This window comes from Myotis daubentonii, chromosome 17 (assembly GCF_963259705.1).
Source record: "Myotis daubentonii chromosome 17, mMyoDau2.1, whole genome shotgun sequence".
In the NCBI taxonomy this organism is placed as follows: domain Eukaryota; kingdom Metazoa; phylum Chordata; class Mammalia; order Chiroptera; family Vespertilionidae; genus Myotis; species Myotis daubentonii.
In genome coordinates this window covers 20397148-20411213 of record NC_081856.1, presented here as the reverse complement: position 1 = coordinate 20411213, position 14066 = coordinate 20397148, and positions in this window count along the sequence as shown.

Below are 14066 nucleotides of genomic sequence, written 5' to 3'. Positions count from 1 at the left end.
GCGTTTGGCTGTTGAACACTAACCTGGGCAAACCTCTGCTGGATGGGCACATGAGGACAGGGGCTGCAAAGGCACAATCTCCAGATCTCCCAGAGGGCTCAGAGAAGCCGGAGGACAGAACAGCCTGGTGGAGCATCAGGCCTTGCAAAGAGGCATTTAGATGCAGAATAATCTAAAACTCAGGAAAGCAGTGGGCTTCTAAAGTAACCAGATACAGTGAGAGAGTTTCATCTTCCTTTGTGACCAATTACTAGAATCTGAATATTTTGAAATTTCCATTAGGATTGTTTCCTTCTAACTCTGAATTATTTAGACTTGCTTTAGTTTCCAAATGCATGGATTTGGAAGAACATATTTTCATTATTGATTTCCAGTTTTTTAGAATTTTGTGAGATCCTTTAGGGGTCTAATATATGATCAATTTTTGTGATTATTCCAACTCTACTGGGAAAAAAAGTGTTTTCTCTATTTCGGAAATACAGAAGTGTCTTTAGAATAATCCATTAAATTAGATTTATGAATTAGGCTGTTAAAATATTTATCCTTATTGATTTGGGCTCTGGATGTACATTAAAATCTACAAATATGATAGTAGATTTGCTGACTTTTTCTTGTTATTCTGACAACTTTTGCTTTGTATATGAGGTTGCAATGAATGCAGGTTATAATTGTCATATCTTCTTGGTGAAATATTTCTCATCATATCACATTAAGTTCTACTAGTTCTGATATCAACCAATCCATTTCCTTTTGTTTAGCATTTGCCTGGTATAGTTTATTCTATTATTTTTCTTTCAAACATTCTGAGGAAAGAGTGGAGCTAGAAAAAAAATAATGGTGTCTCTTCCTGACTTTACTACTCAATTGTTAAGGAACCTGAAGCTTGAGGAAAATACATATATCTTTGACCTTTAAACTTTCAAACTTTCCTGTAACTCTTTAGTCCTGCATTAGACATTATATGGCTTATCACCAGTACAATAGGCATTGGTGCCCGGATTCCTGTCAAGTGTAAGACCTCCTCAGCAAACAGTCTTCCCACTTGGCAACCACCTGAAATTCATCATCATAATTATTGATACTAGTTAACTCTGAAATTTGTCTTTGAATTTTTGCTTTTGGTATAGTCGTTCCAGTTTATTCCTTAAGCAGTAATACAACTTTGAAGCTATGTTGCTATTTTGCGTTCACCATCACTGGTCTCTCATTTGTTTTAGTCTTTTGTTATTTTATCCTTTTTTTTTTCCTTAAGGCCAATCTAAAGTTTGTCCTGCTTATTGCTGATTTTATTTTATGTAGTGTCTGCTGTACTTTTCATTGTAATTTTATGTGTTTTCATTTAGTGACATTTTTCCTTAGCTTGCTCATATCATTTTCATTTCATTCCTATTTCTTTTCTCTGTGTGAGTACCCATTTCCTAAAGGTTTATCTTCTTATAGCCTACTAAGTGTTTAAACAGTTTTGTGATTGTTTTCCCAGATAGCTATAGTAAATTACTTTTGGAATTATTTTCTCCCTCGTAGTCTTTCCATACCCCTTGTTCTACAGTTATTTTCAACCCTGTGCTTTGGGTTTGTTTATTATGTCTTCTCTGAGTTTAAGTTTTCACTCACACCGGAGATGTGGTCTTCACCAGCAAGAGGCTGATCGGCTAGGTTTGCGCTGGTTGTATCTTCTGCCCATTTTGGGACTGCACTAAAGACAATTCTCAGACCTGCTGTTGAAAAGCACATTCAGATGTCCAGCCTCCAGACCACCCACCTCTCAGGGCTCACCACACCGTCATCTACTATGGTTCTGTCGCACTAAGACGGTATGGCCATCTAGCCTTATTTACATTAGGCAGAAAGGACTCCAACTCTTCTTGGTCATGGTCTCTCAGCATACCGAAGACTCAAACTCCAGTGGGTACCATTACTGGGAAAAGTGATCAATGCTTCTGAAGGAAATCATTTTAGAATAGTTGAAAAATGTTCGGGGAATCTTGTCTGACAAAAGAACATTTTGGAGAGTTGTGTCTTCTTCGAGAGAGTGTGTTCTTAAAAGAGGGGGTCCACATTTGCTATTCAAAAGAGTGTTGAGTTGGGGGAGGCAGAGAGGGATAGCACACTTCCTAATTCCTAATATTTTACAAACTGCTCTAGCCAGATGAATGTCTTATGGTCCCCCAAACATGCCATTTGCTCTCTTCTTCAAGTCGTTACTTAGGCTCTGCCTTTGTCTAGCTAGAATACCCTCACTTCTCTCTTTCCTTGCCTGGGTAATTCCTACTTATTACTCAGTTCTCATATTAAATAGCCCCTTCTCGGGAAGACATCTCTGACTCCCTTCCTTTAATGACTGAAATGGATGGCCTTCCACTCTGCTCCTAAAGCATCTTAGCCTACTGGGTATCCTAGCATTCACTTTCCTCAGTTGTTACTGCTTGTCTTTGCTACGTTGGAGACAGCTTATCCTATATAATAAAGAGGTAATATACAAATTGACCATCACACCCTCACTCAAGATGGCCACCCCCATGTGATCACAAGATGGCAGGCAGGGGAGGGCAGTTAGGGGCAACCAGGCTAGCAGAGGAGGGCAGTTAGGGGTGACCAAGCCAGCAAGGGGGGTGGGGGGAGTTGGGGGCAATCAACCAGTAGGAGAGCAGTTAGGCATCTATCAGGCTGGCAGGAGAGTGGTTAGGGGGTGATCAGGCTGGCAGGCAGAAGCGGTTAGTTGCAACCGGGCAGGCAGGCAGGCAAGCAGTTGGGATTCAGCAGTCCCGGATTGTGAGAGGGATGTCCAACTGCCAGTTTAAACCAGTAGTTGGACATCCCCAGAGGGATCCCAGATTGGAGAGGGTGCAGGCTGGGCTGAGGGACAATGCCCTCCAGTGCACAAATTCCATGCACTGGGCCTCTAGTTTTATTAATCATGATATTCCTACTTTAATACAAGTAGCACACAGTAAATGTAGAGGAAGTGTCCAATAAATTAATGCATGGGAAAATCATGAACAAATGAGCTTTGGGTGGAATGAAGGAGATAAGACAAGGACTGCTGGCTTACTATTTTTTTCAATTTTCCATGATCCTCTGGTAAAAAATTTGTATTAGGAAGGTGGGTGAGGTGTGTGTGTGTGGGGGGGGGGGGGGTGTTACTGGGGGGGGGGAGGGGAAGAGGATATCTGTAATACTTTCAACAATAAAGATAATCTTTAAAAAAGATTTGTATTACCCAGTCATTTCTGTCATATATTTGAGGGGATCTCCCATGTAATTATTATAATGACTATAATTCCCTGTGATCTGGGATCTACATCTATGTGATGAAATTTGGCAAATAGCTGGAAGGTGCTCACTTAGAAACACCTCTGCATCTGCCATACTATTTGAGATTTCAAAATTTTAGATATTGCCCCTAAAATTCCCTTCCTGCTTTCTTTAATGTGCAAATACACGTAATTAGAGTCCATGATTCAGCTGTCCTGTTTCTCTTGGGCAATAAAAGAGAAAGAATAAACACAGGTTAAACATATAATAGTACCACACCAGCATGGTACTATTATATGTCATCCCTTTTAATCACTAATAATTATGCCATTAATCACAAATGCCCCTTTTTTAAAAAAAAAATGGCATTAAGGTTTAGAGAAGCACAAAGTAATCTAGCCAAGGTCATCTCAATAAAAAAGAATTTCGGATTTGAATCCAGGCCTCACTACTGTACTATAGGAATTGTAATGTTGTGACTGTTTACCTTCCATCTACTGAAAAGCTTACCCTAATGCAGTGGCCCATTAACAATATTTGTTTTTTAAGATTTTTACTCATCTGACCTGAAGGATTATTTAAGGGCATGTGTGCTTTTGGGAGGGTAGGCCTAACAGGAAGAGCAGATAGGAGGTTTAATAAAGGGAAGCAAAAGATTTGTTCTCTGTTAAACCCACCTTTGGATTCTAAAGAAGCAGAGACTCAAACTGTGGGAGGCTGGCATGGAGACACCTATAGCTGGAATGCAAGGTCATCATGTGGGGACCAGGCACTCTCTGTGTGCCTTTGTGATATGCTCATAAGGATTCAAAAGTAAGAGTTGTTGTTTTTTAAAAAGTGCTGAGTTTTATACTCCTTTCCCAGCATAGAATTCTGCACAAAGCACTATGGAGTTGGGCAAGTCACCAACATTTCTGAGCCTCAGTTTCCTTGCTGACCATGGGGGAATGATAGCCCTTCCTACAGTGCCTACCTCTCAAGTTTGTAAGGGGGAAAAAGACAATGAACACAGAGAGCATCCCTAGAAAGTAGGTGTGGGAGGCAGAATAATGGCGCCTCAAAGATGTCACCATCCTAATCCCCAGAACCTGAGACTATGTTACCTTACTCAGCCAAGGGAACCCTGCAGATGTGATTAAGCTACGGATTCTTGGAAGGGGAGATTGTCCAAGTGAGCTCAATGTAATCACAGGTGTCCTAAGGGAAAGAGGGAGGCCAGGGTCAGAGTTAGAGAGCAGTGTTGGACTGTTGGCTTTGAAGATGAAGAAGGGACCGCAAGCCAAAGAATGCAGGTGTCCTCTAGAAACTGGAATAGGCAGGGAGCGAATTCTGCCCTAGAGCCTCCAGAAGGAATGCAATTCTGGTGACACCTCAACTTTGGGCCAGTAAGATCCATTTCATACTCTGACCTACAGAACTGTAAGGTCATAAACTCATAGGGTGGGAAGCCACTAAATTTGTGACAATTTTTACAGCAGGAATAGGAACGAGGACAAGGCTGAGTTAACAGAAAGTCAAAAGGAAGTCACTCAGAGAAACTTCCATGTTTGCTGCTTGTTTGTTTTTCGGGAGGGGCTCCAGGAACACGTTAATTTGCATGGCTGCCTTAAAGCCTCTGCCTGCCAGCAGCTAGGCAGCTGCCGGTGATTTCCTTCCGCTCTTTATTGGCTGGAAGCTACCAAAAGACTCAATTAAGGCAGTTTCACTGAAAGTGAGTCGCCCACAGCACCGCCTCTGCTTTGATACACACAGGCCCGTTAGAACTCGACGCACATAAATTTTCTGTGCTGAGCCAGGAGTAGCCGCCAAATGCCCAACAGCCAATCACAACAAATGATTCCGTGAATTTATGGTCTTTGAAATACATGTGTAAGTGTATAGTCATAGGAACATGTTTGGAGTTGTTATTAGCAGGAATATGCTTCCGGAATAAGTTCAGTTACATCTTTCAGCATACATTAGAAATCAGTAACCATATCTTCCTTCTTTAAATTATTAAAAAAAAAAGAAAAGTTTAAAAACAAAACCAAACCAGTCTGGCTAGCATGAAGAGGTTGAAAGCCTAGATTCCCAAGCTTACTAAGGACTTCAGTTCACATTTGGGTCTGAAGCAGAAGTAGAAATGCTGGCCACACACAGCCTGTGACTCTAGTGGTGAAAAAGGGTGAAATTGGAGAATTAGAGACCGGAAGGTTCAAGGGTTGCTGATGATACACACATGACCTTAAGAGCAAGTGTGTTGGATATTTGAGGCATCATCTCCTTGCTGCCTTCTTTCTACGGAATTGTGAAAATTCACTGTCATGAATCATTTCCTCACCACTTTCTTTCCTCATCAGCCACACTCCCAGGAACTTCCCAACTTAGATGCTAGTGAAAGAGAAGAGACAGAGAGCATCTTCTCAACACTTAGTGAGGAAAAGGAAACTCTCTGTCGTCTTTTCAAAAGAAATATGGAATGACTCGTGGGCTTGGTAATGACTCAAAAGGCGCTGGATTTCTATAGAAATATCAGCATTGACAGTTAACCATTGGCCCTACATTGTGGAGCAGCTTACCAGATTGAACATGATGAACTCCTTAGCCAAGGGAGAAAAAAACCAATCAGCTATTTATTTCTCTTTACACATGACTGACTATGCCTTCTAGAACTACAGATAGCATGGTGCAGGACAACAGTTTTAGGGAAAGAGCGACTAAGTATTTAATCTACTCTTATAAGAAATGCTACATTGATTTCTGAAAGTGCCACCAAAATTTGGTACAGAATTTTGCATTGAGGATACTGGAATTCTTAGACAAAGCAATCAGTACCTTACTAATGAGACATCCTAATATTTCATCTCAAAGAAATTTTTCAAGGGAGGGGGAATTCAATGTAGTGAATCGACTGAGAAGAATAAATACAGAAATGAACTCCTGGCACATCTTTTGTTCTGGGCCGTTATATACGCTGTGTTACAATTGCCCCTATCGAATCACTTCTGAAAGAATTTCTTGCATAATGGCATTTTAGTCGTCACCGTAATGTCAACAAACAAGGCAGATTAATGCTTCCAGGCCTGAGCTGTCTTGCACTCTGCTTATTAGAATTGCAGTCAGATCTTCATTAAAATGAATGACATCTGATTCCATAAGGCAGTCACAACAGAGGCACCTTCTTGCTCTGGTGTCACCCTGCAGATGACAATGTAAGCCATTATGAATGACACTCCACAATTCCTTACTTCCTGTCTCAAATTGTAGTTAATCTTTCATCCAAACTGTACACATGTGCAGCTTTAAGTGGCCTATCACAGCGAGTACCCAGTAATGCTGCAAGCACAGGGAGACTGACAGAAGGTAAATTGCTTGTCAGGAGGTCTGTATTTCAATTCACAGCATATTCCAAACACGTCGTGGTGAAAGCACGCCACAACAGCTGCTTTCATTGCTAACTATTTTTGATGTAAATGTCAATAAAGCTCCAGGCCCTTTCATATTTTTGGCCAAGAGTGTCCATCTTTCCCTATGCAGGCTGGCAGGTGGAGCTCCATTTATCTGCTCTTAGGAACATGTCCTATAATAATGATGGCCTCTGGAGGCCGTTTAGAGTGATTGAGAGCAGTGATTGGGACAATGGGCTGCTGAATTTCATTGCTGGAGTGGGTTGACAGGTGACTGCTTTTATGCTCTCTCATCTGGTGGGGAAGGAAATAAAACACACACGTTCATCCCGTCCACAGGCAATCACCTCCAAGTTGAAGATCTACACCTATAGTTTATTCCATTCATCGAAAAAAAAACAAAACAATTAAGGGCCATGATTATTAAACAATTTCAAATTCCCCAGCAGATCCAGGGCTTTTAAAGAGACAGCAACGGCATTTATTTTCTGTAAGATTATATGGATAGGGGAATTACACAAACAATTTTGAATGGGATATGTATGCCTTTGAAGATCTTCCTCCTTCTTGTAAATGTCCCTTTTGGGATACCAGCTGTTCATGCTGTATAACAAACTCTCTCTTTTAAATAATGCTCTGAGGAAGATGACTGAAGCTTGACCTTTAGCAGCTGAAAGCTAGTGGTTATATTAAAAAGCAATTCAAGGACGCTGCTTTTGAGCACATTTGCATTCAAATATGTCAGTATGTTACAGCAGTGAGTATAGAGTATAACAACATAGAGTAAAACCTCATTCTCTTTTATTCACTATGTTTATTGAGCATCTGCTATAGGCAAGATATTATATTTTATACTAGGGCTAGGCATACAAACTAAAATTAGACAAACACTCATATGGAGGTAGCAAGAATAATCTGAAGTGAGAGAAAATGTAGTGTAACTTTATTTCTGGTTTTATAGCCTTCCTTTATGTTCTGTGTGTTATTTATAGTGTGCATTAATATATTATTAAAGTATTACAGATAAAATTTATAATAAATATTGGGAACATGCTCTTTTATTTCCTACTGATATGAGGATGTAACTTAAAAGTTTGAGTATAATTGTTCTCAAGAAAGGAGCATATTTCCAAGGCTGGAGCTAGACCGATCTGTTCTCAATCCAGTCTCTACTACTTATTATCCTACTAGCCAAGGGAGGGTTGAATAACTTTTACTTAACTTTTATTAGCTTCAATTTCTTCATATATTAACTAATACTAGCTAATGTGTTGCATGCATCAGACATTTTATTTTTATTTAATTTTTATATTTTTATTGATTTCAGAGAGGAAGGGTGAGGAAGAGAGAGACAGAAACATCAATGATGAGAGAAAATCATTGGCTGCCTTCTGCATGTCCCACACTGGGGATCGAGCTGGCAACTTGGGCATGTGACCTGACAGGGAATCAAACCATGACCTCCTGGTTCATAGGTTGACGCTCAAACACTAAGCCATGCCAGCAGGGCTGCATCAGACATTTTATTTGTATTATTTGATTCAATCCTTACAAAAGTTCTTGGAGTTGAATGTTTTATTATCCCCTCTTACTGAGGGGAACATAACCTGGTGCCAGGACTGGAACTTGTGAAGACTGCTTACAGAATCTACATTTTAAATTACTACTCTAAATGACCTTTAGTATGGTAAAGATAACACCTCACAGCACTATTGTGTTCCTGACATTTAGTAATGCTGAAATTGAATCACTCACGTATGAGAAGGGTCAAAAAGGCTTTTGAAAATCAGGGAGGATGGCAACTAATTCTCACCTCTGACATCTGGGTGCGTTTCATAGTTGGGCTTGAAGATGATGTGTAAGAGTTAAGTGTAGGGGAGTTGTAAGCCCAGAGAGTGGCAAAGCCTGGGGACAGAGGGGAAGGCATGCATGGGCTGCTCGGGGTCAGTGAGTCCTCTGTGTCCCTGCAAAGGGCCCTGCTGCTGCCTGGTGGGAGTCCGCATTGAGATCTGAAGAGAGATCAACACAGGCTTCCATCTCTCTGCAGTTTACCAGCCAGGTGATTTATTGGATGCTCATTTTCCTTGGGGGCAAAATTATCTCATAGAGTGTGATGAGACTTAATTGGAATAAAATATTGGAAAGCAATCAAGGAACTCAACAGTGCCATACAAACGTAAGGTGGTATATTTGTGCACTTAATCTCTCTCATCAGTTGTAAACTGAAGGTCACAATCAAATCAGTCTTAGTGTGACATCCGCATGGTGGCCAGTGCAGTGTCCTGTATCTAATTGGAACTAAGTAAGTATGTGCTGAGTGAACCAATGTTGCATTCGATAATGCTAGGCAGCCTTCTTTCCACATTATGGAAAAAGGCATGTACAGTTTGTATAAGAACATAATTTGAGCTGCAACAAATCATATGCATTATGATTAAATATGAGGTGAGGATTCTCATAGATTTTTCCTTATGCTACTTTTTCCCCAAAGCATGACTTCCCCCAACAGTGTCATGGGAGTTTTGTCATCCCGTCCTCAAACAACATCCTAGGGATGCAAAAATGCCCCCCTGACCTCAGGGAGCCAACTCTGAGAAGCAATCCCATGGACCTCATCTGGCTCCTGGCAGGCTCCCAGCAGCTACACAAGCAGCTGTGTAGTTGAGGCACCTTCAGAGGTCTGGGTGTTTGGGTGCTTTTGGCTTTTTATTTGATAAAAAAACAGTGTGGTAATGGCTAGAGGAGTTTGGGGGTCTGGGGGGACAACTTTAATAGTATCAACAATCAATCAATCACTCAATCAATCAATAAGTCAGTACATAAATAATTATCAGACTGGTTTAAAATAACAACAAAATCTAGCTATATACCACTTAGGAGAGAAACAATTTTCAAAAAGGAAAAAGACTATCCAAAAACTAATTTACAGAGAAAGACTTATCAGGTAAATACTAACAAAAAGAAAGAGTAATGACGTTGATGAGTTAAGGCAGTCTATCGCCTCCTAACAACTAGGTTGTGTATTTTTTCATGGCCTTATTTTTAAATTTTTATTATTTATGTGTGTATGTATCCAAAATCATGTAGTATTATTTGTGTGTTTAAAATTTTGCATATATGGTAGTATATCATTCTAATTCTTGATTGTTTTTGTCTTCACACTCCATCAAGTTTTTTTAGATACAACTATGTTAACACAGGTAGCTCTGGCTGTAGGTATTTTAATGTATTTATAAAATAGAAGACTATTTTATAAATACATTATTTAAATTTTCCCATTTCTCTGCTGATAGGCATTTATATTGTTTTCATCTATAATGATACTATGTTTCTGGACTCTCTTTTGTTTATTGATCATTTTATCTATTCATGTACCAATATCAAACTATTTTTTTCTATAGCTTTATAATATATTTTAATATCTTCCATGTCTGGGGGTGGGTAGGAGAAGGTAGAAGAGGATATGGGGGGATGGAGATGCTTGTCTTGTCCCAATTTCTTCTTTTTATGAATAAGATCTAACCTAGTGAAATCTCAATAATCTACAAAGATTCTATTTCCAAAGAAATCACATTCATAAGCACTAAAAGTCAGGACTTCAACATCCTTTAAGAGAAAAAATTTAAATTCATAATATCAGTAAATGGTAGTCACAACATCTCAGAATTTTTTGAAAGAGTGTTATTTCCCTACTCAGGTATAGAAATTTACAGTACTTTCTGTTTCCTAGTTATGCTGTAGGCATTAGTTGTTGTTGGTCTTATTTGGCTTATGAAGGATGTGTAGAGAAATCCACTGTTATCTTATGAGAATGGGAAATCTATATTGTAATATATAACAAGATTAATATAAAGATTCTAAACTTCTTTTAAATTTATTTGAATCAGGTAACATTGATTCATTGTATTCTATTCAATAAATTAAGAATTTGTTTTCATTTGAATTATAGGAGCTATGATAAATTATAAAGCATTTATTCGGTAGTCAGATTCAAGTCAACACAGATGACTCAAGTAGCCCAATTAAATACATCCCTAGCTTGTAATTGGTTTCTGGCTTTTTCTACGTATCAGAAACCCAAGTGTATATATTATTAATTATTCAGTTTTCCTATCCATTCAGATATAACAGTGTAGTCACAGGAGTAGACAGGAGACATGATTTCACAAGGACTGGGGATTTAATAAGTTATAAGTACAGTAGCATCACTTCTCACAGTGCGCTTGGTGGTCACGGATCTATCTCTTTAACAGTGTCCTAGCCTCCGACCACTCTCCAGCGACTTATCCAGTCACCACCTTTGGAACCATCTCTGAGACCAGCCAACACACCATTTCTTTTCTACCTTAACTCCTTATTGCCGAACAACAACGAGCTCCCAAATTTGTCAGCATTATTCCACCGAGGTGGAGGCTACCATCAACCGCCTGGCCAACCTGCATCTGCGGGCCTCCCACACCTACCTCTCTCTCTGGGCTTCCATTTCGACCCTGAAGATGTGGCTCTGGACAGCGTGGTCACTTCTTCTGCCAGTTGGTCAAGAAGAAGCAAAAGGGTGCTGAGCGTCTCTTAAAGATGCAAAACCAGCGGGGCGGCCGCATTCTCTCGGGGACGTGCTGTAGCCTCCCCAAGACGAGTGGGCAAAACTCAGGACGCCATGGAAGCAGCCCTGGCCTTGGAGAGGAACCTGAACCACGCCCTTTTGGAGCTGCAGGCCGTTCTACCCACGCACACCCTCGTCTCTGTGACTTCCTAGAGAACCACTTCCGGGGTGAGGAGGTGAAACTCATCAAGAAGATGGGCTACACCTGACTCACCTCTGCAGGCTGGCCGGGCCCCAGGCTGGGCTGGGCAAGTATCTCTTCCAAAGGCTCACCCTCAAGCCGACTAGGAGCCTGTGGAGCCCTGAAGCCTTTGAGGACACTTTGCATTCCCTGGTGTCTGGCTTTTGCCTGAGCCTCTCCCCAAAGGCCCTAGCCATTCTTTTAACTACCTGAAGCCCTCTCCCATGCATTGGGCCAAATGGAAAAAATAAAGCTTTTTTTTGCATCAAAAAATAAAATAGCATTACTTTTAGGTTATCCCTCAGCTTAATCTGAACTGAATATTGGACTGAGTTGCTGGGCCACTGGTGGAGATAGTATCCGTTTTCCTCATGGCTCTTTTTGGTGCCTGGATCAGATTCTCTCTTGGACCAACAGACTCTAACACCTCTTCTGGAACTGATTCCAACCGATGATGAGCTACATCTGGCCTGTGAAATGAAAATAGCAAAACCTTTGATTGAGTCCAAGTTAAGTGGATCTACATCATCTGCTCAATCAACTTTTGCCAAGATGAATGATGCTGTGTCAGTGTTCCATAATTTCAGAGGTGGATTTCCCCTTTTTTAAAACAAAGTGTTTTCCTTTACATAGGCAATGAATGGGGGGAAAAACTGCCGTGTGAAAATGCATTTTGGCTCCTCTATATATTTGGAAACAAAATCCCTAAAAGAATCCGATTTGAGCCTTTTTTCTTTCTCTTGGATCCCTGCCATTTGGGCCCTTATCAAGTTGCACAAGGGGGCAGGGTCGCAGGAACGTTCTGGAGAAGTGATTCATTCCCTTGCTTACTGCTACAAAGGGGTCTAAACAGGAGCAAGAATGTGATGCAAAAGGGGAGGGCCAATAACTTTTAGAGGCTATGAGTGTTTTCCAGTTGTTTTAACTCCTAGCTCAGATTCAACAATATTTACTCCAGGAGGAACACAGAGAATGGCAATAAACTGGGAGAGAAAGGTAAACGCTTTGAGGTTTACTTTACAGATTTGTCCAGTTTTTCACATAGAAGTGTAATAAACGTAGAAATGGAGATAAGCTGAAATAGACATTTTCAAAATTGAGAAAGCAAACCAGCAGTGGGACTAGTGGCTTTGGTGGAAGCTGCAGTTCACAGCCAATGTCTCAATCCCATTCCAGGCCTCCCTGATCTCCATGGTGAGGAGGTTGGGAATTTTGATGTTAGGGTTGCTGAAGCATCAGAGAAAAGAATGTTTGGGATAATTTAATAGAATATATTATAGTGTCAGGATTACTGGCACAACCCCTATACCCTAGGTCCTGACAACCTATGATACAAATGATGTCACATTTGCATTAATTTCCAAGTTCTGCCTGCCCATCTGCTTAATGTCAGGTTTCCATCTCTGTAGAGTTTTTCTAGATGGGATTTTGGTCATATCTATACCATTTCTATTGCCAAGACATGGTCTAGGTTTTTACTTTATGGTTTTCTGTTCTTGTGGAGTTCTTCAAAAGCCTCTAACGCCATTTTTCTCCTGTCTTCCTCCTCAGTTATCATAACCATTAGCCAGAATACATGGGATTCTTCAGTTGTTTTGTAAAGACTGAGCTGTCACAGTAACATTTAATTCTAAATAGCTCCTTCTGTCACTTGCATTCATTTAACTGATTTCACTCAACCCCTCTCTGTACTGCACTGAATTATCTAACAACAAATAAGTAAAAGTAGACCTGAGAAGTCAATGGGCTGAGCTGAAAAGGAAAGGAGCTAATGAGCTGCAGGCTGAGATGAATTAGGGCTTGAAAATTTAAAATTTGATTTAAAAAATGTAGAGATTGTAAGTATATAAACTACAACACACTGATACATTCATATACAAATTGTATAAATTTATTTTTAAGTGATGATTTAATTGAAGAAATACAAAATCAGTGGGCCAATAAAAAGTAGAATGGTCAATGTAAAAACTAGATCCAGTAATATGGAGGATAAACTGGAAAAGCTTTCTCAGAACTCAGAGAAAATGTCCCCGCAAAATAAATAAAACAAATGAGACCATTTTTTCAGATATAGCCTGGAGATTCAATATGCAAATAATGTTTTTGAAAAGGAAGAGATAAATTAAATATCAGTGATTATGGAATAACACTGGAAGTTTCCTGAGCTACAGAAGACAAGAGTAGGCACATTGAAAGTCCCAGCATTTACACTATAAGTTTTGGGTTGCAAGGACATGAAAATATCCTCTAAGAATCTGTAAACATGCAATACTTGACTATTTAGTCAGGGGCACTGACCTCTTTTCCCTTAGATTGTCAAATTTTAAAAAAATGACAACAGCCAACACACCGATAGCCATCTGGTATGAATGAATAAAAATTATTCCTATTTTTTGGTCAGATAGGCAAAATATGTAATATATTTTAGTGTGCTGCAGAATTTTAGTAATTAGTTTCTATGTGCCATAAGAGGAAAATGGTTGAAAATTGCTGCATTATAATATTATAATTTATTATTTTTATTTTTGTAATGTATTTTTATTGATTTAGGGAGGAAGGGAGAGGGAGAGAGAGACAGAAACATCAATGATGAGAGATAATCATTGACTGGCTGCCTCCTGCATGTTCCCCAATGGGGATC